Below are 25,667 nucleotides of genomic sequence, written 5' to 3'. Positions count from 1 at the left end.
GACTGAGAACAACAAATATTGGCGAGGATGTGGAGAAAGGGGAACCCTCTTACACTGTTGGTGGGAATGCAAGCTGGTACAGCCACTCTGGAAAACAGTATGGAGGTTCCTCAAGAAGTTAAAAATAGAGCTACCCTATGACCCAGGAATTGCACTACTGGGTATTTACCCCAAAGATACAGATGTAGTGGGGCCCCTGGGTAGCTCAGTTGTTAAGTGTTTGCCTTCGGCTCAGGTCATGATCCCAGGGTCCTGGGATCAAGCCCTGCATCAGGCTCTCTGCTCCGCGGTAAGCCCTGCTTCTCCTTCTCCCACTCCCCCTGCTTGTGTTCCCTTTCTCACTGTGTCTCTCTCTGTCAAATAAATAAATAAAATATTTAAGAAAAAAAAATACAGATGTAGGGAAAAGAAGGGGCATATGCACCCCAATGTTCATAGCAGCAATGTCCACAACAGACAAACTGTGGAAAGAGCTACGATGTCCTTCAACAGATAAGTGGATAAAGAAGATGTGGTTCACATATACAATGGAATATTACTCAGCCATCAGAAAGGATGAATACCTACCATTTACTTCGACATGGATGGAACTGGAGGGTTATGTTAAGTGAAATAAGTCAAGCAGAGAAAGACAATTATCATATGGTTTCACTCATATGTGGAACATAAGGAATAGCGCATAGGGTCTTAGGGGAAGGGAGGGAAAACTGAATGGGAAGAAATCAGAGAGAGAAAGGGAGGTGGGTGGGTATGGGGTAACCGGGTGATGGTCATTAAGAGGGCATGTGATGTGATGAACACTGGGTGTTATATGCAACTAATGAATCATTGAACACTACATCAAAAACTAATGATGTACTATATGTTAGCTAACTGAATTTAAATTAAAATAAAAGACAAAGAAGTAAATAACTGAATAAAAACATCAGGATGGACTTATGGATATTTATTTTTTCTGTGGGCTATAATTAAATACAATTGTTATTTATCTTCTTGCTCACATTGTTCAAGCTTTGGCCATTTCTTTTTAGTTTTTTCAGGTTGGCTCTTATGCCCTTTCAACATGAGCTTATCCTTTTTTGGAGTACTTCCTTCCTTTCTGACACCACAAGGTGGACTAGGATTATCTAGTACCTTTCTGTCTCAGTCCTGAACCAATCACTTCTCCAAGAAACCCTGGTTCTTTTTATTGGAGAATGGTATTTAGAAACCAAGATATTGGTATGAAATGCGCTCACTGTTATAGGGATATTAGCACGTCCAGGCCCTCTATAGACAGAGCTTGGAAATACTGTATAAGTACTAACCCTTGCATGCATAGACATCTCTATTTATTTTTGTATCTCTCTAACCACATGTATATGTGTATATGTGAATATATATATGCATACGCATATATATGTACTGCTTCAAAACACATGTGTAATTGACCACTTGTGCCAAAATTACTGCAAAAGACTCCTGCTTCCACCTTCCCTTCTTGCCTATAATAACACTGAAACCAGTGATTCTCAGAAACATAACTTAGATCACACCACTTTTTTGCTCTACAACTTGCAACAGTTCCCATCTGACTCAGAGCAAAAGCCCAGCTCCTTATAATGCCTTCCACTGTGCCACATGACTTGGCCTACTAACTCTCACTTCATTCCCTACTGTACTCTTCCTCACTCTTCTATTCCAGCTCAACCAGCCTCCTTACTACTCCTTGAACATAACAGCATCTCTGTCCTATGTGTTCCCTCTGTGTTGTATAAGTGCCTGACACTAAGCTTTTGATTGCTGAGGCATCCATTTCAAACGAATATCCATCTTGATTAAACCTATTGCTAGCTGTATGACACAGCTACCAACAAAACAACCAAATAAGGAATTAGGCTGCCTCCATCTGTGAAGTACCCTCTTTCAGAAAGCCCTGGGCAAGGTAGACAACTGACAGTCTTAGTGACTCAGCTTCTCCCTCCTGTGCCCTAGTTTCTGGCTCTTATGATTTAAATTAGCTAATAAGGAGTAAACCCACAAGACCTTAGACACTTCACCCTTGGACTGTAATAAAGGCAGAGCCCCAGGTCCACTCTCTTCTCTACCTGTGACCTCACTACTGTGTGACCCCTGGGCATGCAGTGTACCTTCTAGGACTTGTGAGTAATAAATCTTGTTCCTCAAAGTTCCCTGATGGTTTTTGAAGTGCATCCTGCAATCACAACCATGAGGGCTGGTCTAGCCACAACACTGGCTTTGGTCAGGGAAATGTCCGTTCGGGGGCTCACTTCAAGGAACATGGGCCAGAAGAGTGCCTCAGGCATTCCTAGCCAATAGCATCACTATCAACAGGTTGGGACTGACACAACCTTCTGGGATGCATTACTCTAGTGGTTCGGCAAGGATGGTCCCTGGACTAGAAGCATCAGCACCACATGGAAACTTCAAAGACAAGGAAATTTTGGGGCCCCACTCCATACATACTGAGTCAGGAAATCTAAAAATGGGACCCACAATCTGTGTTTTAACAAGCCCTCCACGTAATTCTGATGCCTGCTAAAGTTTGAGAACCACTGCTCTACTTCATCACTTATTGTTATTGTTTAAATGTCACCTCCTTGTTAGTTCCACCCAGCCTATCCTATTTAATAACCCTGCAATTTCCCATGTGCCTTATCCTACTTGATATTTCCACCACTTATTTTCTAATAATACTGTATATAATTTACTTATTTATGATATTTATTGCCTTTTGCCCTCTCCTCTAGGAAAACAGGGTTATTTTTATTTTTATTATTTTTTAAGATTTTATTTATTTGAGAGAGAGAGAGAGAGCGCATGGTGGGGTAGGGGCAGAGGGAGAAGCAGACTCCCTGCTGAGCAGAGAGCCTGATGCAGGGCTGGATCCCAGAACCCTGGGATCATGACCTGAGCCGATGGCAGACACTTAACCGACTGAGCTACCCAGCGCCCCAAACAGGGTTATTTTTAGTCAACATTATTCATGGCCGGGTCCAGTGATTGCTGGAACTTGCTCATACCAGCTTAAAAGGGTTGGTGTATATATCTCTCCCCAACTCCATGTTCAGTACTGTCAGGTTGGTAGCCTAAAACTGGCTATGGTGGGTGCATTAACACTCCAGAAATCAGAAAACATTACAAATCAGAGGGTGGGATTCTCCTAAAAGAACTAGTTGTTAAACATTTACCAGCATACCACTGACAGTATCCTGAACACATAAAATACTATCTGGCAAAAAGCAATGCTCAATTAACAGTTAAAGAACTAAGGGATACAAACTAATTTCCAGCAAAAGTGCAAAATGATATATCACTGTTCAGGGCAATTTTGTAGTATCTGTGAAAATTAAGAAATGGCTTAGTTTCAACCCATGATCCAATTATTCTAATTCTAGAAAATTTTTCCTTAAGATTCACACGTATGAAATTAGGTTACATAAATAAGGTTATTCAATGAAACACTGTTAGTAACAGCAAAAGACTGTAAACAAGTGTCCTTCAACAGAGAACTGGTTAAATAATCAATGACAAATGCATACAACAGAAACCATGCACCTATACACAATGAGGAGCAAAAGTAGTAAGAAGCAGAGTAAAGACTTCCATAAATTCCTCCATAAAATAATTAGGAAAACTAGCAAAAATTATAAGAATCAACTTTTTAGAAGTTTGAAACTATCCAAACGCTTGCATAAATCCAGGGAGCATTTATTCAATAAACACTTAGTTTCACCAAACACGGCCAAAGTGAGATTTGTGGCATTTTTACTTGCTTCATTCCTATCCTATATAATCCAGCTCCACAGGAGCCTTGAAAATGAGCAGCTTGTAATCACAGTGAAAAGCAGCAACCAGGCAGCCACCAGAAAGAGCAGAATAGGGAAGGAGTTCTTTCAAAGCCTCATTCCCAGAGAAATGTCATTATTTACATGTCTGATGGCTCCCTGGAAGACTCCACTGTCTTTAAGTTAACTTGGAGCTTCCACAGTACAAACAGCCTTTTCCTCAGGCAACATGCTTGGAAAAGAATTAGAGGAAAATTATTAACTTCACAGCTGCCTGCAGTGATAAATAACAGTCGGAGCAGGCAAGAGGCTAATTTAAAAGCTGAAAAGGGAAAAGCAAGTAATTAGATACCCACAGGAGCTTTGAAAGCTTCAACATACTCCTGGGAATCAAGAAAGCCACATGCATGCCCAGGGGTGTGCACATGCTCAGGAAAGATCTAAGAAGATCCTAAGTTCTTATCCTCAGCTGACCTTGAAGCTTTGGTACATGTAAGAAGTAAAGACTATGGAAGAGTTGTTCACAGCATGTCTGAGTGTTGAAGATGGGTACCAATAATGCACAGAGAGCCCTGGGCACAGACAAGGAGACTTATTAACTCCAGGCATTTGAGAAAATCTGGTAAATCATTAGCTGACTAACCTACTGAGTAGAGATTTCAGTGGCTGCACATGATAAAGAATAGAACTTTACATAATCAGTTTAGAAATCCCACTAAGCAACATAACAATGACAGCAATAACAATGAACAATAGGGAGGAGAGACTCTGAAAGCCACTAAATACTATTTAAAATAGACAGTTTTCTTTTTTTCAACAAAAATTACAAGACAAAGAAACAAGCAATTATGTCTGATACAATAGGGAAAAAAACCAATTGATACAAATTGTCCTAAAGAAGTACAGATATTGGACTTGCTAGACAAAGACTTTAAATCAATTATTTTAAATATGTTCAAACAACTAAAGGTAATCACATCTAAAGAACTACAGAAAAGTATGAGAACAATGTCCTTCTATGTAGACAATACCAATAAAGAGTTAAAAATTATTTTTAAAAAACCCATAAAGATATTCTAGAGTTAAAAAATACAGTAACTGGAAATTAGAAATTCATTAGAAGGGCACAACAACAGATTTGAGGTGGCAGAAGAAATAACCAACAAACTTGATGGAAGACAGACTGGTCAACTAAATTTATCTAGTCTGAATAACAGAAAGAAAAAATGAAGAGTTGAACAGAGCCTCAGAGACCTGTGGGACATCAAGTGTATGAACATATGCATAATGGGAGACCCAGAAAGAGAAAAGAGGAAGGAGAGGAAACAACAGCTGAAGAAACAATGGCCAAAATCTTCCCAAACTTGATGGAAGATAGGAACCTGCACATCCACAAAGTTGAACAAACTACAAATAAAACCCCCAAAAATCAATTAACTACACACATCATAAACTGTTAATGGTCAAAGACAGGGTCTTGGAAGCAACAAGACCAAAGCAACTCATTGTGTACAATGGATTTTCAATAAGATTAACAGGTCATTTTGCTTTAGAGACCACAGAGGCAAGAAGGCAGTAGGGAGGACATATTTAAAGTGCTGAAAAAGACTGTCAGGCCCAAACTATCCTTGAAAAATGAAGGAGAAATCAAAACATACACAGATTAACAAAAACTGAGAGAATTCATTGCTACCACATTCATCTCACAAAAAATACTAAAGGGAGTTGTTCAGGCTGAAATGAAAGGGCATTAGACAGTACCACAAATCCACACAAAGAAACAAAGAGCACTGGTAAAGGTAATACTATCTAAGTAAAAGATAGTATAAATATATTTTTATCCGTAATTCTTTTTTTCTCCTACCCGATTTAAAAGACACTTTGTAAAGAAAAAATATAAATGTGTTGGTGCCACACAATACATGAAGATATAATCTGTATGACAATAAAAACACAAAGGGAGAGTAAGGGAATGAATAGAAGTATATAGAAGTAAAATTTTTATATGCTATTGAAATTAAGTTCATATTATTCCAAACTTGATTGTTAAAAATTAAGATGTTAATTGTTATTCCCAGGACAACCATCAAGAAAATAACTAAATACAGCAAAAGAAATGACAAGGGAATTAAAATGGTACATTAAAAAATATCTATCGAACAGAAAAGAAGGCAGTAATGCAGGAACAGAGGAACAAAACAATCTAGAACTCAAATAAGAAAATGGCAGGCCTAAATCCTACTCTATCAGCAATTATACTAAATATAAATTGATTAAACACTCTAATTAAAAGGCATATAGTGGATATCATACTGGATAAAAACAAAACAAAAACGTGATCCTGGTAAACAGTGTCTGACAGACTCACTTGAGATCTAAGGACATAAACAGAAAATGAAAGGATGGACAGAGATACACCATGAAAACTGATGAGAAAGACAGTCTCGTGCGTGTAGTCTTTCAACCCCCACTCAGCTGCATAAGAATGAGCCTTGGGCCTGGAACATTTCCTTACACAGAGATGCAGAGACCACACAGCCGGTACAAACCATTCACCTGTGGGAATATCTTGTATTTAAGTGTTCCTTCTTTCTGATTAAGCATGTAATAAATGCACTTCTGGCACCACCTCAGCTTTCAATATTCTGGACTCCACAATAGTGGGGTTGGACTCCTGTTGTGGCATAAGAGGGGGGTGCATAGGCCAACTGCCGTGTCAGCTGCTGGGGGCACCGACTAGCTTTGGGGACCAGTGGCATATTATCAGAACTTATCTTGCTCTATCTCTTCTCTAACTGTGTAAAAGCATTATTCCATCCAGTGCTTGACTCTGTTGTGTTTTCCTTGGTGACTCTGATACCAAGATGCGGTGGGCAGAAGTATTTAAACTTCTATTCCTGCAGGCTGGTATAGTGACGGTATTTGCTGTCTCCAACACGGTCAGTCTTCCCCAGCATTGGTAACTTGTGCCTAGTGTTCTGCTCAACACGTCACCAAAAGACAGCTAGAAAGGCCTATATTAATATTAAGTAAAAGAGGCTTTAAGACAAAAATTGTTACTTTGAAGAAAACACAGGGTTGAATCTTCAAGATTTTGGATTAGGCAATGGTTTCATAGGTATGACACTTAAAGCATGAGCAACTAAAGAAAAGATAAATTGGACATCAATAAAAGAATAATTTTTGTGCCTCAAAACACATTACCAAGAGGCACCTGGGTGGCTCAGTTGGTTAAGCGTCTGCCTTCGGCTCAGGTCATGATCTCAGGGTCTTGGGATCAAGCCCCATGGCAAACTGCCTGCTTGGCGGGGAGTCTGCTTCTCCCTCTCCCTCTGCCCCTCCCCACCACTTGTGCTCTCTCTTGAGCTCTCTCTCGAGCTCTCAAATGGGCATATAAAATCTTAAAAAAAAAAAAAAAAAAATTACCAAGAAGGTGAAAAGACAATCCACAGAATGGGAAAAAATATTTATAAATTATGTATCTGACAACAGTCTGTATCCAGTTTATATAAAGAACTCTCACAACTCAATGATAAGAAAATAAACCAATTAAAAATGGGCAAAGAATTTGAATAGACATTTCTCACAAGAAGATATACTAATGGCCAACGGGTGCATGTAAAGATGTTCAACAACTTTAATCATCCAGGAAAATCAAATCAAAACCACAATGATATCCCATTCCATACCCACTAGAATGGCTATGATAAAGAAGATGAACAATAACAAGTGAGTCAAGAATGTAGAGAAATCGGAATGCTTATATATTGCTGGTTAGAATGCAGAATTATGCAGCCCCTCTAGCGAACAGTTTGGTGGTTCCTCAAAAAGTTAAATATAAAGTTACCATATGACCCAGCAACTCCACTCCCACTCCTAAGTATATACCCACAGCACTAAAATCATATGTTCATGCAAAAGCTTGTCTATAAATGTTCAAAGCAGCTTTATTCATAATAGACAAAAGGTGGGAAAAACACAGATGTCCAAAATAATGGATAAATCAAATGTGATATATCTGTATAACATAACAGAGCCATTAAAAAAAAAAAGTACTAATACATGCTACAGTAAGGATGAACATTGAAAACATTATGCTGTCAAAGACACCAGACACAAAAGACCTCAGATTTTATGATTCCACTTACATGAAATATCCATGATGGGCAAATCTATACAGACCAAAAGTCAATCAGTGTTTGCCTGGAGTTGAGGCAAAATAGGAAAGTAACTACTAATGGGTACGGTGTCTTGTTTTGGGATGATGAAAATGTTTTGAAAATAGATACTGGTGATGACTGCACCACTATGTGAAAATACTAAAAACCACTGAACTGAACTCTTTCTCCTTCTTCCCTCCCTCCCTCCTTCCCTCCCTTCCTTCCTTCCGGTTTTATTTTTAAGTAATCTCTACACCCAATGTGGGGTTCAAACTCACAACCCTGAGATCAAGAGTTACATGCTCTACACTCTACAGACTGAGCCAGCCAGGCATCCCTGAACTGAACACTTTAAAAAGGTGAATTCCATCTCTATAAAAAAAATTTTAAATAAACTACATAAATTTTACTATGTACTAATTTCAAAGTATCTCCAGTATATATTCTTAAATGCAAAAATTAAGGTGAAGAACAGGTTATTTTATGGTATGCTTATATCCTTTGGCTAAGAAGGATTAAAAATAAGTACATACATATATACACACATATATACACATGCATTAATACACATGTATATATATATTCACACATATATACATGTAAACACATGCAAGAAAAAGGTAGAAATGCATATTTACGTGTATATAGTTTATATACATACCTATATCTATCTACCCAGATAGATAGCTATAAAATCACATTTACTTGTCTCTGCATTTAAAAAAATGGAGAAAATAGGGGCGCCTGGGTGGCTCAGATGGTTAGGCGTCTGCCTTCGGCTCAGGTCGTGATTCCAGGGTCCTGGGATCGAGCCCCGCGTCGGGCTTTCTGCTCAGAGGGGAGCCTGCTTCTCCCTCTCCCTCTGTCTCCCCCCTGCTCATGCTCTCTCTCTCTCCGTATCTCTGTGTCTCAAATGAATAAATAAAATCTTTAAAAATAAATAAATAAATAAATAATAAAAAAATGGAGAAAATAGACATACACAAAATTTGTTCCCTATAATTACAAGAGGAGTTTGCAGTGAAAGACAGACATGGGAGTGTGAATTCACTTCTATTTATATTGTTTGTATTGTACTGACTTTTCCAACGTGAATGCATTACCCAATACACACACACACACACACACACACACACACACACAGATAAAAAAATACATAAAACCATGATAGCTTGGTGTATATTAACGGTTGGCATCACTATGGCAACTCTGTGTCCTCTCCTGGCAAAGCATTTCAAGAATGCTATCACCAACTGAAAATATCAATCCGGGGGCACCTGGGTGGCTCAGCTGGTTAAGTGCCTGTCTTCGGCTCAGGTCATGATCCCAAGGTCCTGGGATTGAGCCCCGCGTTGGGCTCCCTGCTCAGTGGAGAGCCTGCTTCCCCCTCTCCCTCTGCCTGCCGCTCTGCCTACTTGTGCTCTCTCTCAATTTCTGTCAAATAAATAAATAAAATCTTAAAAAAAAAAAAATATCAATCCTATATCCACATGCTATAATTTTAGGCTTTCAGATATATGACTAGCCAGACCACAGTTTTTCCATTTCTAATCAGCAGCTTCTATATTAAAGTGAAATTTAATAACTGATAAAAATTGGAATAAAAAATTAGCATTCATACTTTTAAAAAAATTAGCATTCACTAAAGATTTTAAGTCAAGTCTTTTAAACATACTTATGCAAAAAAATTGGAAAACTTAAAAAAAATGTACAATTTTTTAAATAAATGTGCCCAAAATTGAACCAAGAAGTTCAGAAAACCTGAAAAAAACTATATACCATCTAAGAAATCAAATTAGTAACCAAATCAATCCTTAAGGGATCTAGAAAAACCACTAAGTGTAATGGACATTTACAACTTAAGGTTTAGGAAGAAACTTACTTAATGGGGTAACTGGTGTGTACCAAAACCCAAAGAGACTACGCCGGGGTCTGCTAATACTTCCTAAGTAATCTCTGAAAACCAGGCACAAGGTAAGGATGCCAGGTTTCATCCAGTAGGACAGAAAAAAGGTGAGAAAGGACAAGATGAACCTAAAGAAGAATGAATTAAGGATTAATGGAATGAATTAGAATGGCCAGAAACAGATGCATGCAGACACAGTAATATACAGGATAGCTGTGGCATTATAATTCATTGAGAAAAACATTAGTAAAGAACTGGTACTGGGGCGCCTGGGTGGCTCAGTCGTTAAGCGTCTGCTTTCGGCTCGGGTCATGATCCCCGGGTCCTGGGATCGAGCCCCGCATCGGGCTCCCTACTCAGCGGGAAGCCTGCTTCTCCCTCTCCCACTCCCCCTGCTTGTGTTCCCTCTCTCCCTCTCTCGCTGTGTCTCTGTCAAATAAATGAATAAAATCTTAAAAAAAAAAAAAAAAAAGAACTGGTACTTCATGTGTTAAAAGGTAAAACTAGATTCCCTCATATTATCTACAATAACGATTTCCATATTGGTTCAAGGCTTAAATATTTTTAATAGTATTAATATTAATTAAACAAAAATTTTAAATATTAAATTATCTTAAGTTAGGGAAGAATTTTAAAATTGAAAAATAAATAAAATGGAAAAGATCAAAAGATTGGTCTATGTAAAAATATAAAACTCTAATAAAGCCAAAGACTCTGTATAGGTAAAGGTCAAGGGACAGAGTTGGAGAACATGTTCACAACAAATATAATAGACAAAGAATTACTGTCCAAAATATATCAAGTATTCTTAAAAATTAATATAGAAAAATTAAAAATGAAGTCTTTCACAAAAGCAATGAAAAGCCAATAAATAGGGGCGCCTGGGTGGCTCAGTTGGTTAAGCGACTGCCTTCGGCTCAGGTCATGATCCCAGGGTCCTGGGATCGAGCCCCATGTCAGACTGTCTGCTCAGCGGGGAGCCTGCTTCTCCCTCTCCCTCCACCTGCCACTCTCCCTGCTTGTGCTCTCTCTCTTTCTCTCTCTCTGTCAAATAAATAAATAAAATCTTTTTTTTTTTAAAAAGCCAATAAATATATGATGTACAAGCTCATTAGTAATCTCAGAAATGCAAATTAAAACGAGTTTTTCTCAGAAGTTAGATTGGCACTAAGTCTAAAGTCTGACAACACCAAGTGCTGGCAAGTGAGCAGGGTTAAGTAGCAGTCACACGTATAGTGCCACAGTCTAGGTGAGGGAAATATTTATGCAGAGCTGTTTAAAGGACATGTAGGCCATTCAGCCTTCTTCCAGATATTCTATACCGCTGGACCCAGCAAGACCATTAGAAAATTATGTACTCGAACTCTGTTATGAACCGAACACTTGTGTCCCGCCACCAAAATTCATATGTTGAAGCCCTAATCCCCAATGTAATGGTATCTGACAATGGAGACTTTGGGAGGTAATTGGGTCATTAGTGCCCTGAGAAGAAAAGACATGAGAGAGCTTGCCACCTACTCTCTCCCCACCATGCGAATGAGAAGAGATCCATGTGCAAACTGGATGAGGGTCCTCACTAAGAACCAAATAGGTTGGCATCTTGATCTTGGAGTTACCAGACTCCAGAACTATAAGAAATAAGTATTTGTTGTTTAAGCCGTCAGTCTCTGATAATTTGTTACAGAAGTGCCAGCATTTTAGTGCCCTAAAAGACTTTTTTCTCTGGTTCTCCTCTGCTGTCAGAAAGATCAGAGGCAAACTTGCAGCTCAAATTTGGTAACTCTGGGACTTTATAGGACCAGGATTTATCAATATGCTGACTTTGCTCAGCTCTTGACCTGATAGTCTATAGGGTCTCTGATGTTGATTTTCATCTATTTCTATTTTTCTATTTTAATTTCTGTTCCCTTACAAACCTCACAAAAACCACAGTGAAACAAAGCAGGAATAAACTCACCTGTGATTCGTTCATTTCCTGTTGCCTTGGAAAACTGAAGAGAACTGTAAAGGTACAGCTGGGAAAGAAGGTAAGAAAATGAGGTCCTATGCAACCAGGTGAGCTGTGCAGTTCTCAGGCTTATCTGCCTAGCAAGCTTCACACACACACAGCAGCTACATACAAAGCCCCTGTGGTCTGGGCCCTTCAACCCTAAGGGCAGGACAGAGCCTGTGGAGGAGCACCCAGTGTCTATGCTGACTCTGGTCACAGAGAGCTTAGAATGCAATTTTTTGTTGAATGAATGTAAACATTTCCGACTAATTTCCTACTAAGAAGAATTTATCTTGCCCTCTAGTGACCAAAAAAAAAAAAAAGTAAAAATCACTGAGAACTAATTAAACAAAGAACAATATAGGAAAGACATTGCCTTTATTTCTCTGCATGCCTAGTAACAATGTTTGGCCCTTGGGTTAGCATCCCCTCATCAGCATCCCCTGAAAAGCGGTGGGGTACTTTGTTTATTCTAACTTGGTTATGGTTTTTCAAAAAGATCTTTTAATAAAAAATTTGAGGTGACATCATTGTTAATGGGGGACAGCAAGGAGTTCTCTGGGCATGCCACTAATAAATCATGTGACTCTAAACAAATCACTTACCTTCTGGTCCACTTTCTTTTTCACCTCTTAAATAAAGGCAAAATTTTAAAATCTTCAAAGTCTTTATGCATTAGTTATTTGATTTTTTACTGTCAGAATAGAAAGACCATTGATACACTGCTCTAGGTTATAGAGCGAGCGCAGAGTAAAGGGAGTGATGAGGGTGAACAAGAAGGGCAATTTCTCCTTCTGTGGCTGGTGATTCCTTTTCCCGAACTGTGTCCTCACCAAGCCTCCTGTGAGGTCCCTCAGCTGTGCTGCCTACCCTTTGCTCATGCTGCTAGCCTTATTTCAGTTCTTAAAGCTGATCAATGGACAGCCTGCAATGACTTCTGGTTAAGGTGACATCACCTAAGCATTGCTCATTCTGTAGGAGGACCGAGAATTACTTTTGTCCTGTCAGTTTTAGGATATAGTCTTTCCTGGGACCCTTCTGTCTCTGTGTGGAGCTCTGGTGAGAGGTCTCACTCAGATCAAGGAGTGATCTTCCAGGTGAGGTTCCTGGGGACTACTCTTTCTTACCTCAAGAGCTGTTTTGCTTTAAAAGAGCTGGGACCTGAGCCATGGGGACAAATTAAATATGGTTGGAACTTTCAAACAGGACTCCCAATCTGACTCTCAGGTCATACTTTCCCAAAAAATCAAGGGCTTGGCCATCTACAAACTCAAATGAAGGCCTCCAAAGACAAAAGCTAGACAGGGCAGACCTGGCCCAGAAATTGTGCTGCCTGACCCAAGGGCTCAGAAGAATAACAAAAAATCCCATAAACACAAGGGCCAAGAAATTATTCAGTCCCCATATTATTTTCCTGGATTCTGTGAAGACACTATCAGTGCTCAATGCTATGAATAACAATGCTGGGTTTTAGGCAGGGCAGTTTATTAGAAAGAACATGAGATGGAGAGAAAAACAGATCGAAAACTAGATTCCCATCGCTGCTGGCTGTGTGATCTTGGGTAAATCACTTTACCTTTGAGCCTCAGTTTTCCTATTCTCTTAACATGGAAACAACCAACTTACCTCCAATATGGAAGTGAGATCTCTTGATGACAAAAATCTAAATATATATAGCATATACGTTAACAGCGCAGAACCACCGCAGGTTGGTATTAAACCAACAGTTGCAGTCAGGTATTAAAATACTCTCATTCTGCACAACGGGAAACTGAGTGTCATTCCCAGAGCTGCTCAGTAACTTGAACAGAGCTCCGGCAGGAGCCGCGACATTGCTCACAGATTCTGCAACCTCCCGGGACCTGCGCCCCCGTCCCCACGCCGGACGCCGGCCCCTTCCTCCTCCAGGCCGAGGCCACCCCCACCCGCCCTGGGCAGGCTCAAGTGCCAGAGGTCCCGCTGCGGGGTCCCCTCTACTGTCCCCCCCGTCACCCCTGAGCCGAACGGACCCTTGTTGGCCCTCCGCCAACCCTCCAGGACTCACCCGCCACTCCCCTAGCCGGTAGTACTGGCCCCTAGGAAGTGCAAAGATTCCGCGACCCTGGAAGCGCCACCCACGCAAAGGTGTACCCTGGGGAAAGACAATTTACAGATGCGGAGTGAAAGTGAACATACGCAAAAGCAGCCCCGAAGTCCAACAGCAGAATGAAAACTACATTTCCCATAAGTCTTTGCTCCCGTATCTTGGGGGTGTTTACCAACCCCCCCCAACCCAGCTCTTTTTGGTTTGAATTGACCAATCCAGCCTTACCCTGGGAGCCCTAAAGCATTTTATTCAAAGACACAATAAAGGCTTGTGCCCCAGGTGATGCCTCCCTCTCTCTGCCTGCAGCCTGCCTTGACCTTCCCACGTGGCTTCAAGGCCTTGAGTAATAAACTTGTCTATTTCGATTTCTTTTGTGGTCTTTTGTTAAATGGCAAAGAACCACCTTTTTCCATATTACTAACACTCACCACAGGCCCCTTGTTTACCTATGACAAAACTAGACACAAAACCACCACATTTCCCATTCTGTCTCATAAATGATCAGCCAAACCATTTGTCCCCATGACCAATCAGAATAAAATACCTGTAAATTTAACTTGACTAAATTTTTCTTTTCCCCCACAGGACCCTGAAATTTGACTTACTCCTAAGTTTAAACAAGTATAGGAATGCCAAACAATCCCTCTCAAAACTTGGCTGACAATAAGGAAAGGTATTTCCTGATCTTGCCATCCACTGCCCTGCTCCTGAAACCCAGTTCCTTCTTGCCTGTCTACACCTCCATTAAAAAAATGAGTTTCTCTCTTAAGTTTTCTTTTCTTTTTTTTTTTTTTAAGATTTTATTTATTTATTTGAGAGACCGAGAGAGAGCACAAGCAGTGGGCAGGTAGAGGGAGAGGGAGAAGCAGACTCCAGGCTGAAGAGGGAGCCCGATGCGGGACTTCGATCCCAGGACCCCGGGATCATGATCTGGGCCGAAGGCAGACGTTTAACCGACTGAGCCACCCAGGAACCCTCTCTTTAGTTTTCATTGCTCTGTTACCAGTGGGAGAGTCTACATTGTGTAAACGGAGGTGTTGATTATTGGATTACCCACAAAAGATTTACGTGAGGATCCACGCTCCAATAAAAACAGCCAGCAGGAAAGTTGCAAGCCCAAAGCAGTTTATTAAGGACAGTGGAGAAGGGAGAGTGGGCAGGCCCAGAAGTGGTAACTGCATCAGGGATAAGGATGTCTTTTCTTTTATCCATGAAAAGATAAAACATAAAAAGATATAACATAAAAAGAAGGCTATGGGTCATAGTGATGAGGGAACAGAAGGCTAACTGAGGACAAAGCACAAGCTGACACCCTGCAGCCCACCCTCCCACCTCCTGGGTGGCATATGTGTGACATTCTTCCAGGAAGCTCCCAACTATCTTAATGTTAATGCCTTGCTAGAGGGAAAAACAACCGCAGCTTGACAGTGGCAGGGCCTTCTGTACCCTGTAGATCCTCTTTAGCATTTGAAAGTTCTTTTGAAAACTCCCTTTTCCTTACCGCCCCCAACTCCCAAGTATATAATCAGCCACCCCTCACAACCCCGGTGCAGCAGCTCTTTCTGCCCATGGGTCCTGTCCCTGTGCTTTAATAAACCACCATTTTGCACCAAAGGCGTCTCAAGAATTCTTTCTTGGTCGTGGGCTCTGGACCTCACCCCACCAAACCTCACTATATTCCAAAATCACATCAGTTAAAACACTCTCCAACAGAGGTTGTTTCTAATCATCTAAGGGACTCCTCCTACCACTTCGGAGGGGGAGTTTTGGCCCTACAAGGTTCTTGTTGCAACTATCCTGGCCACCTTCCCCCACAGGGGTGGGTGTCTTGAAACCACAGTTTAAATAAATCATAATGAAGCTATAGGTTACCCTGGGGCAGAGATTGAAGAGGAGAGGCATGTTCTGCACCTGTGGCTCTGGGTCTGTCAGCCCTGGAGTGCTGGAAGCCCTAAGGCCAGGTTGTTGAAGCCACAAAGTCAGGATGTTGTACCCTCAGGCTTCTAATGTGTCACCTATTTATCACCGGCTCCTGTCTAACTGCCTACTCTGTGAGCTCTTTCCTATTTATAAACACACACACACACACACACACACACACACACACACACACACACACTTTTGTGATTAATCTTTCAGACATTTGCAGATCTTAAGATCAGAGCTGTTTCCCTAAGGCCATAGTCACCCGCTCCCATTGCAGTAGTCACCTCCCTTACTACAAGAGTTTTTTTTCTTTTTCACTCAATAAACTTTATTTTTAGAGCACTTGTAGGCTTATAGGAAAAATGCACAGAAAGTACAAGGTTCTAATATACCTGCCTCCTCCACACCCTCACCCCTCCTACAGTTTCCCTATTATTAATGTTTTGGAACCCAAGTTCGGCTGCCAGTCCCTGGAAAGGCCATTACTCAAGACACAAGTTTTTGATTGGAAAGGGATTTGAGCTTTATTCAGGAAGCTGGCAACCTGAGACAGAGGTGGACTCTTGTTCAAAAGCCAACTCCAAGGGTTCTGCCCCACTTAGGGGTTTCTTAAGGGGTGTAGGGTAGTTAATCTGCAAAGGGAGTGCAATGGCCTGCAACAATCCTTGATTATGTGCAGACTCCACAATACCAGCTACAAAAGTTATCTTAGTGCCAGGGAATTGTGTGAGAGGGGTTCTGGTTCTAGTTCCGTGATGTGCAGGAGTACTCTGTTCTTTCTGCAAAGGAAGGCAACATCTACAGATATACAAAGGGAGGTCAGTAAAATCACTTGTGTGACCAAAAAAAAGAAAAACATTTTGTTAAAAAAAATTGCTGGGCTAATCAGGAGGCCGAGACTGCTTCAAACAGACTTGCTGGCTTCTGTGGCCTGGGAAAGTTCTGGTCCTTCACTCCTCAAGGCCAGTGGTCTGCAAATCTCAAAGAAAGTAAATCAGTCTGTTGTAGGTCAAGGGACTTAGGTCACCAAGTAAGGAGTGTGTTAACTTGAAGCAAGTCAACCCTTAGGACCAGCTGCTGGGTTGTTACACTAACATCTTGCATTTGTATGGTATATTAGTTCCCATCGATGAACCAATATTGATATATTATTCCTAATTAAAGTTCAGAGTTCACAGTATCGTATTGTATTTATCTTTGTATTGTACATAATATTAGGTTCATCTTTGTATTGTACATAATATTAGGTATCTACTATTATAGTATCATAAGAAGAGTTTCACTGTCCTAAAAGTATCCTGTGCTCCCCCATACCATTCCCCCTAAACCTCGGGCAAGGACTGATCTGTTAATATTATTTCTATAATTTGGCCTTCTCCGGAATGTCGTATACTTGGAATTATATAATATGTAGTCTTTTTAAATGTGTCTTTCATGTAGCAATATGCATTTAATGTTCCTTCATGTCCTTATGGCTTGATAGCTCATTTGTTTTAACTGCTGAATAATACTCCATTGTATGGATGTACCACAGTTTATTTAGCCCTTCACCTGCTGAAGAACATCCAATTTGCTTCCAGTTTTGGCACCAAATGGGGTACCTGATCAGCCAACCCCCTGAGAGGAAATGGGTATGATCTAGCTCTGCACCTCTGGTTCTCTGAGTCTGGTCTGTCCCCAGATGGTATTTGCCTGGCTTTGGAAAAGTAAGGGACTAGATCTCACCTACAGGCCATTGACCGATGACCATCAGGAGGTACAACTACCAAAACACCTGAAACAAACTTATACTTGAGCAGACACTAAGGACATATACCAAATATTGGGTCCTTATTATAGAAGTTCCTATTTCTAGAATATCAAGTTGGTGGTCAGCCGGCACTTTCACAGACACATAGTCCCTCTCTCCTCTGCTTCTGCAGGATTATTGTGACTTGACATACAGATCTGGTTTGGTAGTCCCAGGGGGAGGGGGACAAGGAGAGAAAGAATCTCAAGCAGGCACCTCCCTGAGCCCAGAGCCTGATGCAGGGCTCCATCTCACCACCCTGAGATCATGACCTGAGCCAAAACCAAGAGTCAGACTCCTAACCAACTGTGCCACTCAGGCGCCCCTAGTGCAGTGGTTTTAAATCATGATTACAGGGGCACCTGGGTGGCTCAACCATTAAGCGTCTGCCTTCGGCTCAGGTCATGATCCCAGGGTCCTGGGATCGAGCCCCACATCGGGCTCCCTGCTCAGTGGGAAGCCTGCTTCTCCCTCCTCCACTCCCCCTGCTTGTGTTCCCTCTCTCGCTGTGTCTCTCTTTCTGTCAAATAAATAAATAAAATCTTTTTTTAAAAAAAAAATCATGATTACACAATAAAATTACCTTGTGGTTTCTTTCTTTCTTTCAATTACTGATAATTCTGATGCCCGGGCCTCGCTACCAGAGATTCTGATTTACCGGACTAGAGATTAGCTCAGGTGTCAGTTTCTCTGTTTTGTTTTGTTTAGTTTGGTTTTTTGGCTTGTTTGTTTTTAAAGATTCCCAAGGAATTTTCTAGTTTGCAGCCAGGGCTGCAAGCCTAACCCTTTTATTTAACTGATAAGGCAACTCATAGAGTTTGACTCATCTAGATTGTCAAACATAGAACTGGTCCTAGAATTCTGATATTGGACTCATAGTTCTTTTTTTTTTCTTTAATAAAGCTTTTATTATTTATTTTATTTTTTTTTTTAAAGATTTTATTTATTTGACAGAGAGAGACACAGCAAGAGAGGGAACACAAGCAGGGGGAGTGGGAGAGGGAGAAGCAGTTTTCCTGTGGAGGGGGGAGCCCTATGCGGGACTCCATCCGAGGACCCTGGGATCACGACCTGAGCCCAAGGCAGACGCTAATCGACTGAGCCACCCAGGCGCCCCTGGACTCATAGTTCTATGCTCAAGTTTCATTTCCTCACATCAAAACCCTGTCCATTCAAAATGAGTTTCCTTCTTTTTCATTGTTCTTTCCTATTTGTAAATACACACAGACACATGCATACACATAGACACATTTACACACTATATTGGCTATTTCCTCTCTCCTTAATGCTGCTGTCCTGTGAGTTCACAGGTCTGTTTATGCCAAAGACATAGTGGTCAAGATTCTGCATACTTAATCAGCTAAGTCAGAGCCCCACAGAACCAGGACTGCTGCCAAATTCATAGTGATCACAAGATAAACATTTGCTCTGTTTCTCTGACACAGTTACTAGGTGTCAATAGGGGAAGAGGATTAAGAGGTGAAAACCTTCAGTTATAAAGTAAATAAGTTATGGAGATATAAAGTAAGCATAGGGAATACAATTAATAATATTGTAATAACTTTGTATGGTGACAGATGGTACAGACTCACCGTGGTGATCATTACATAATGTAGATAAACGTTGAATCACTATGGTTACACCTGAAACTAATGTCAACTATACTTCAATTAAAAAATAATACTTTATATGCAATAATTTTATGCACAAAAATTCCAAAGCCATACTGCTGTTAGTGCATACACACTGCTGTTAGCCCTTCTAACCTTTATTTCAGTATTTGCTTACATTTCCATCCCTTTATTTCAGAGTTAGGTTAGAGCTGGTACCTTGCAGAAAATGTATTCACCTGAAAACTCAATTGGTCTGCTAGAAGCATCCCATCTGATATAGAACTAGGAGAGAGCTGAGAAGTGATCACCTTTCCAAAATCTCTTCTCCCCCACATAGGTCAGTCCCTCCAAGGGAAGGGCTGGATGCCTGCTGCCCAAGAGGCTTTACCAGGCTCCATATGTGGGCATGTCCAGGGCTCCCTGACTTGGGTCCTAAGGTGGGAAGATCTAGATTGCCCTGGCCTAAAGATCACAGCAGAGCATCTGCCTCAGCAGCTGCACAGTCAGAGACATGACATGATTCCCCAAATTATAATGGGGAAGGGCTCCTGCTGGAGGTTAGTACAGACTGCCCACTGCACAGATGGAGGGACCTGTCATAATAGTGATAGTAACATCCACAGTTACTGAATGCTCTTTAGTGAGACAGGCTTTCCATGTGTTACTCCATTTCACTTCACCACAACTCCATGAGGAAAGATCTATGACTCTCCTGACTTCATAGGTAAGAAATTTTGGCTTACGGGGCACCTGGGTGGCTCAGTCGTTAAGCGTCTGCCTTCGGCTCAGGTCATGATTCCAGGTCCTGGGATCGAGCCCCGCATTGGGCTCCCCGCTCCGCAGGAAGCCTGCTTCTCCCTCTCCCACTCCCCCTGCTTGTGTTCCCTCTCTCGCTGTCTCTCTGTCAAATAAATAAATAAAATCTTTAAAAAAAAAAAAAAGAAATTTTGGCTTAGAAAGGTGAACCAGGGCACCTGGCTGGCTCAATCAGAAGAGCATGCAACTCCTGATTTCAGGGTCATGAGTTGGAGCCCCATGTTGGGTGTGGAGATTACTAAAAATAAATAAATAAATAAACTTAAAAAAAAAAAAAAGGTGAACCAACCAGCCCATGATTACACAGCCAGTAAGTGGCAAAGTCCAATATTGAAACCAGACAGTGTGATTCCACGTGCTCTTTGCCACTGTGTCTTGCGTGCACAAAAGCAAATGAAGGTGAAATGTCTTAATATTTCTTACTGTGCCCAAGCTGGGGAGGAGCGAAGGGGCTCTCAGGAAAAAATGTCTCATTCGTCCCATATCTGGCAATAAGGATTGTTCTGGGATGGAGCTTTACCCTCTTGTACAACGCAGAGCACATAGCCCTGTAAGAAGTGAGATGGTATATGTCTGAGGAATCCCCTACCATCAGGTAGTTCTGTCAAGGGAACAGGCCTAAGAGGTTCTCTCTAATGCCTTAGGTTTGCTTACCTCCATGTAGAACAGGGTTTGTCTAATAGCCCCTCTTCCCTTTAAGTGAACATAGGCTCCCATAGTGGGTCAGCCCGGCCATGGTCCCCTTTCCTTTGTTCCCTTAGGTAGTTCTACTCTCCGTTTCTATGCTCCCATTTTGCTTAGAGAGTTTTACTACCTACTTCTATAATTACAGTATACTTAGGGAGTGGGATTCTTGTTATTTAGGTAATCTTGATTTGTTGGGTTTGGAAATGAATACATGGATCTAAACTATACTGTGGTCATAAGATGTCAGGAGAGCCAGCGCATTCTTCTAGGAACTCGGAATGGACAGATGTGGTCTACAAGTTGACTGAGGTAATTAACTTCAGTGAAGAAAGCATTTTCCCCAGACCTCGTGCAGTTTATAATCCAGTGAGAAAAACAGTAAAACAAGTATGCAGTCAATTAAAAGTCAGCTTTCTCCAAAAAGAAGCTTGGAATTTAATTTGTCGAACTGTTCCAAGCATTTCTCTTGTTTTATGTCATTTGGTTTGAAGCACTATGAATTCAGTCATTTGCTGGTATTGATCAAGAAACATGAAAAGGTTGCTATATGATCTGAGAGACCATCAGTAGCAGTCACCTTTGATTATGACATTTTATTAAAAGACATTGCACATCAAGCAATATTTTTAAAAGGAAAAAAATAAAGAAACAATGTTACTGTTTTTTCATTTTTGTATTTGATTTGGGGGAGGATGTATTAATTTCTTAGTGTGGCTATAACTAATTACCACAGCAACCAACTTGGTAGTCTAAAACCATACAAATTTATCATCTTACAGTTCTGGAGGTCAGAAGTCTGAAACAGGTTTCACTGGACTGAAATCAAGGCGCTGGCAGAGCCAGACTGCCTCCAGAGGCTCTAGGGGACAATCCTTTTTGTACATTTTCCAGCTTCTAGAAGCTCCCTAAATTCCCTGGTAGGGATCCCTAATCTACAAGAATATAAATCCCCAAGGAATTAACAGAAATATCTGGTAGGGTTTTGGATTTCTACTGGAATTCTACAGAAATTGCAGGGAAGCAAACTTTGTATCATTGAGGGCAGGCGTCAGAGTTAGGTAGAAGCCATCTTCCCAACTTCTTTATCACTAAAACAAGAGATCTATTTTATTTAACAAGAATGATATTTTAGTGCTTGTGTTTGGGGAAGCATGCTGTGCGGCACTAAAATGAGTTTAACCGCTGCCAACTCTCCCAGAGTGAGAAATATTGAAGGTACATAATCGTTGGATAATTAGTCAATTCTTTATTAGGCAACTCTTCCCAGGTATTGCTATACATCACTTGCACCCAGAAAGCAGAGTTCATTGATACAAAATTAATCCCTGGATTATGTGATATGTTCGGTGTGAGGTGTGTTCGACAATCTCCAGAGATTACGGTTACTTGAGTGTCTTATAACCCAATACCATCTCTCTATCCCATCCCTCCCTACTCTGGGAGAGATCTCTGCACTTCTCAGAGCTCAGTAACGCTAAAGTGTGGGACAGCTTGGATGTCTGCAGAGAACGACAACAACCAGCAAATCTAGGAAAATAGATGCTCTTTAGTATTGAAATTGCTACTGCCAGAGGTGCCTGGATGGCTTAGTCAGTTAAATGCCCAACTCTTGATTTCGGCCTGGGTCATGATCTTGGGGTCGTGGGATCCGGCCCCGCGATGGGCTCTACGCTCAGAGTGGGATCTCTCTCTCTCCCTCTCCTCCCCCCCCACTCACGTACTCTCTCTAAATAAATAAATAAAATCTTTAAAAAAAAATGCCATTGCCAGCCTTACACATGAATATCTCTAGGCATTAACAAGTGGTCTCTTTAAACTGACAGCTGAACTTCACGAGCTTGTTACTCTCATGCAACTGACTGACAGGACCTCATTGGTGTCCTTAGTTACCCCTGCTCCAGAATTTCTCCAAGTGCCCCTAAATCAGGCCAAGCTACAGCGCCTGCCATTCACTATTGTTAAGTACTCCAGCCCAGGTCTTTGCTAATTGCGGTCTACACGCTACTGCAGGCTCCAGCTCTTTGGAGATCACCCTAGCCACCAATGTCTCCATTCCTATTATGATGTGAGAACTGGAACTGCATTGGGACTAAGGGCCCCTACCTGTGGCCTGCCCAGCTTGAATGACTCACCCTCAGTCTGAGTCCACAGCTCTGTAGCTTGTCCCCAGCCAGGCCAAATGTGATATAGCCCCCTCCACTGTGGAGTCCATGCTGAAGGGAGTAGACCTTCTGGGACATTCCCCTTGATATCCACCCTTTCACACAAGTCTCCTCCCGAACTCCAGTACCATCCCCAACTGCCCTTTATCTGTATTCAACCATTCCTTTCCCACCTGAAGTCCACCTCCTATGTCTTTCAGGCTGTGCTCTGAAAACTAATTCAAATAAATTAGGTATATACATGAGGGTATTATTTATAGCAGTGATTCCTGGGGGAGGGGCACAAAAGGGGAGAGGATTTGGGGCCTTAGAGCAAAAAAAAAAAAGTTACTTTTGCCAACACACGGAGATAATTTTTTTTGTCACAACTGCAGGGTGCTGCTGACATCTAGTGGTTATAAATAAGGATGCCTCTTAAACATCACTAGTCAGCTTCCCACAACAAAGAATTATCCAGCCCAAATGTCAATAGTTGCCAAGGTTGAGAAACTCTGCCTTACATCTCTTTCTTAGAGGAGTTATTACTAAAGTTTCTTTTTTTTTTAATTTAAAGATTTTATTTATTTATTTGACAGAGAGCTAGCGAGAGCCGGAACACAAGCAGGGGGAGTGGGAGAGGGAGAAGCAGGCTTCCCGCTGAACAGCAGGGAGCCTGATGCGGGGCTCGATCCCAGGACCCTGGGATCATGACCTGAGCCGAAGGCAGACGCTTAACCATGGAGCCACCCAGGCACCCCTTAAGTTTCGGTTTCTCAAGCAGATTTTAGATCAGTTGCCATGTTTCACTTTTTATTTCCTTTTTCTCTAGTTGCTGTGTTTTACATCTTGATAAGAATAAATTCAAGGGGCGCCTAGGTGGCTCAGTTGGTTAAGTGTCTGCCCTTCGGCTCAGGTCATGATCCCATGGTCCTGGGACTGAGCCCCGCATCAGGCTCCCTGCTTGGCAGAAAGCCTGCTTCTCCCTCTCCCTCTGCCTACCACTCCCCCTGCTTGTGCGCTCTCTGTCAAATAAATAAATATTTTTTAAAAAGAATAAATTCAAAAGACAATGCACTACTGATTTTCCCAAGAACGCACTCAATCCAACTTTCTGTGAAAAGAAAGATTGATATATAAATTCCATCTAATGATTTCAACATGTTCAACACCCACTCAACAGGTCTTCGTTTCCTCATTCCTGAAAATGTATATTCTTTAAATTCTTTACAGATAGTTTTTGTCTTTCTGAATTTGAATTCTTAACAATATAAGTAGATAACCAAGATTTTTTTCCTTTGATGTTTACCTCTGATTGCTTAGTTGCTATTCATTTAAACCTGAATAAGCAAAGACAATCTCTTGGCCCAGATACAGCTAAGAGAAAGGAAGGGAAATAAGTGGGAACAAGGAAGAAAAAACATGATAAACACACTGAAAATTTTTTCAAACACTGGAGCACTATCAAATTTTTTAAAGCCTTAGTAAGGGGGAAATTCTGGGTTTATTTTTCTCCCCACACTAAACCACTCAGTACCTTTTCTAAAATGTGGCTTCCTGCTTCAGAAAAACATTTCGATAGCCTTTAGGCCCACCACATTACCTCTCAGATCTCAATTCTTATGACTTTTCCCCTGCTCTTCCCATTCCAACCACACCATCCATGCATGCCAAGTATGCTCCACCTCCAGGGGCTTGCACTTACTGTTTCCCATGCTGGAACTTTCTTCCCTATTTTCATATCTACAGTGCTCACTCTTTCACCCACTTCAGATTTTTGCTCAGTTGCCACTTTCTCAGTGAAACCAGCTATTCAGCTATTACCAACAGATTTATACTAGCAAAACACACTGCACTCCAAGCCTCTCTGTGCTTTTTCTCCATAGCACCATCTGATACATGTTTCATTTGTTCTTTATAATTTTTATCTCCCATACTAGAAGATAACTCCATAAAAGTAGGTCCTCTGTCTGTTTTCTCATTACTATATTGACAGTGCCTTGAACAATGTCTGGTTCTTAGCAGTTTTCCAATATAATTTGTTGACTGAATGAATGATTGAATTCAAGGGGAACAAAAATCTAGGTTTATTGATATTTGGCATTTTCTGCCTAGCTTCCCAATACCACCCCCATCTTTACTAGAATCTTATTATGGTGAGTGCGGCTGGCAAGGGCACAGAAGACAAGCACTCTTACACAATTGTGAGTGGAAGTATATCAACCTCTTTTCAAAGCTATTCGGCAATACCTATCAACTTTTAAAATGTATATACATTTTGACCCCCAAATTTCCTTAAATTTACGCAACGGAAATAAGGGCACCTGTGTATAGCACTGTACCTGTTTTTTCAATGAAGACGGGAAGCAAGGACTTCAGTTTCAGCTTAGGATGCAGAAAGCTGGAAAGAGCATCGCTGCCACCCTTACAACAAAAATAACGCTAAACAATCTCCTGTCGTTTTATTTAAAAATAAATGAGGTTGCTCGAGCGCCACGCAGGCTTAGCGAGACAGGTGAGAGCCCGGGCCAAAGTCCAGAGGGCCAGCTGCAAATTCCACACAGAACCACCCAGAGCTCTGTAAACGTGCACCCCCCCGCCCCCCGGGGGCTTCGCAGCCGGGCCGGGGCCCCACTCAGCTCTTGCAGAAGTTTCCGTTTCCTGGAGCTGGACTCCGCCTAGTCCGAGATCAGATTCACTTTCCAGCTCCCTTTTGCCGCTCTGGTCCTGCGTTCAACAAAGCCAACGCCTGGGCTGCGACCTCGCGC

At 41.4% G+C, this 25,667-nt stretch overlaps 1 long non-coding RNA gene across 1 annotated transcript; it reads right to left on the bottom strand.

The window, feature by feature from the left end:
* Nucleotides 1-11,810: 11,810 nt before the first annotated feature.
* On the bottom strand, nt 11,811-25,580 carry LOC144382559 (uncharacterized). The gene is made up of 3 exons (XR_013449709.1): nt 25,242-25,580; nt 13,889-13,975; nt 11,811-11,869 (listed from the first exon to the last, which is right to left on the bottom strand). It is a non-coding gene; the product is annotated as an uncharacterized LOC144382559 (long non-coding RNA).
* Between the last annotated feature and the right edge of the window lie 87 nt (nt 25,581-25,667).

This window comes from Halichoerus grypus, chromosome 7, assembly GCF_964656455.1.
Source record: "Halichoerus grypus chromosome 7, mHalGry1.hap1.1, whole genome shotgun sequence".
In the NCBI taxonomy this organism is placed as follows: domain Eukaryota; kingdom Metazoa; phylum Chordata; class Mammalia; order Carnivora; family Phocidae; genus Halichoerus; species Halichoerus grypus.
This window is presented reverse-complemented; position numbering and strand designations above follow the sequence as displayed.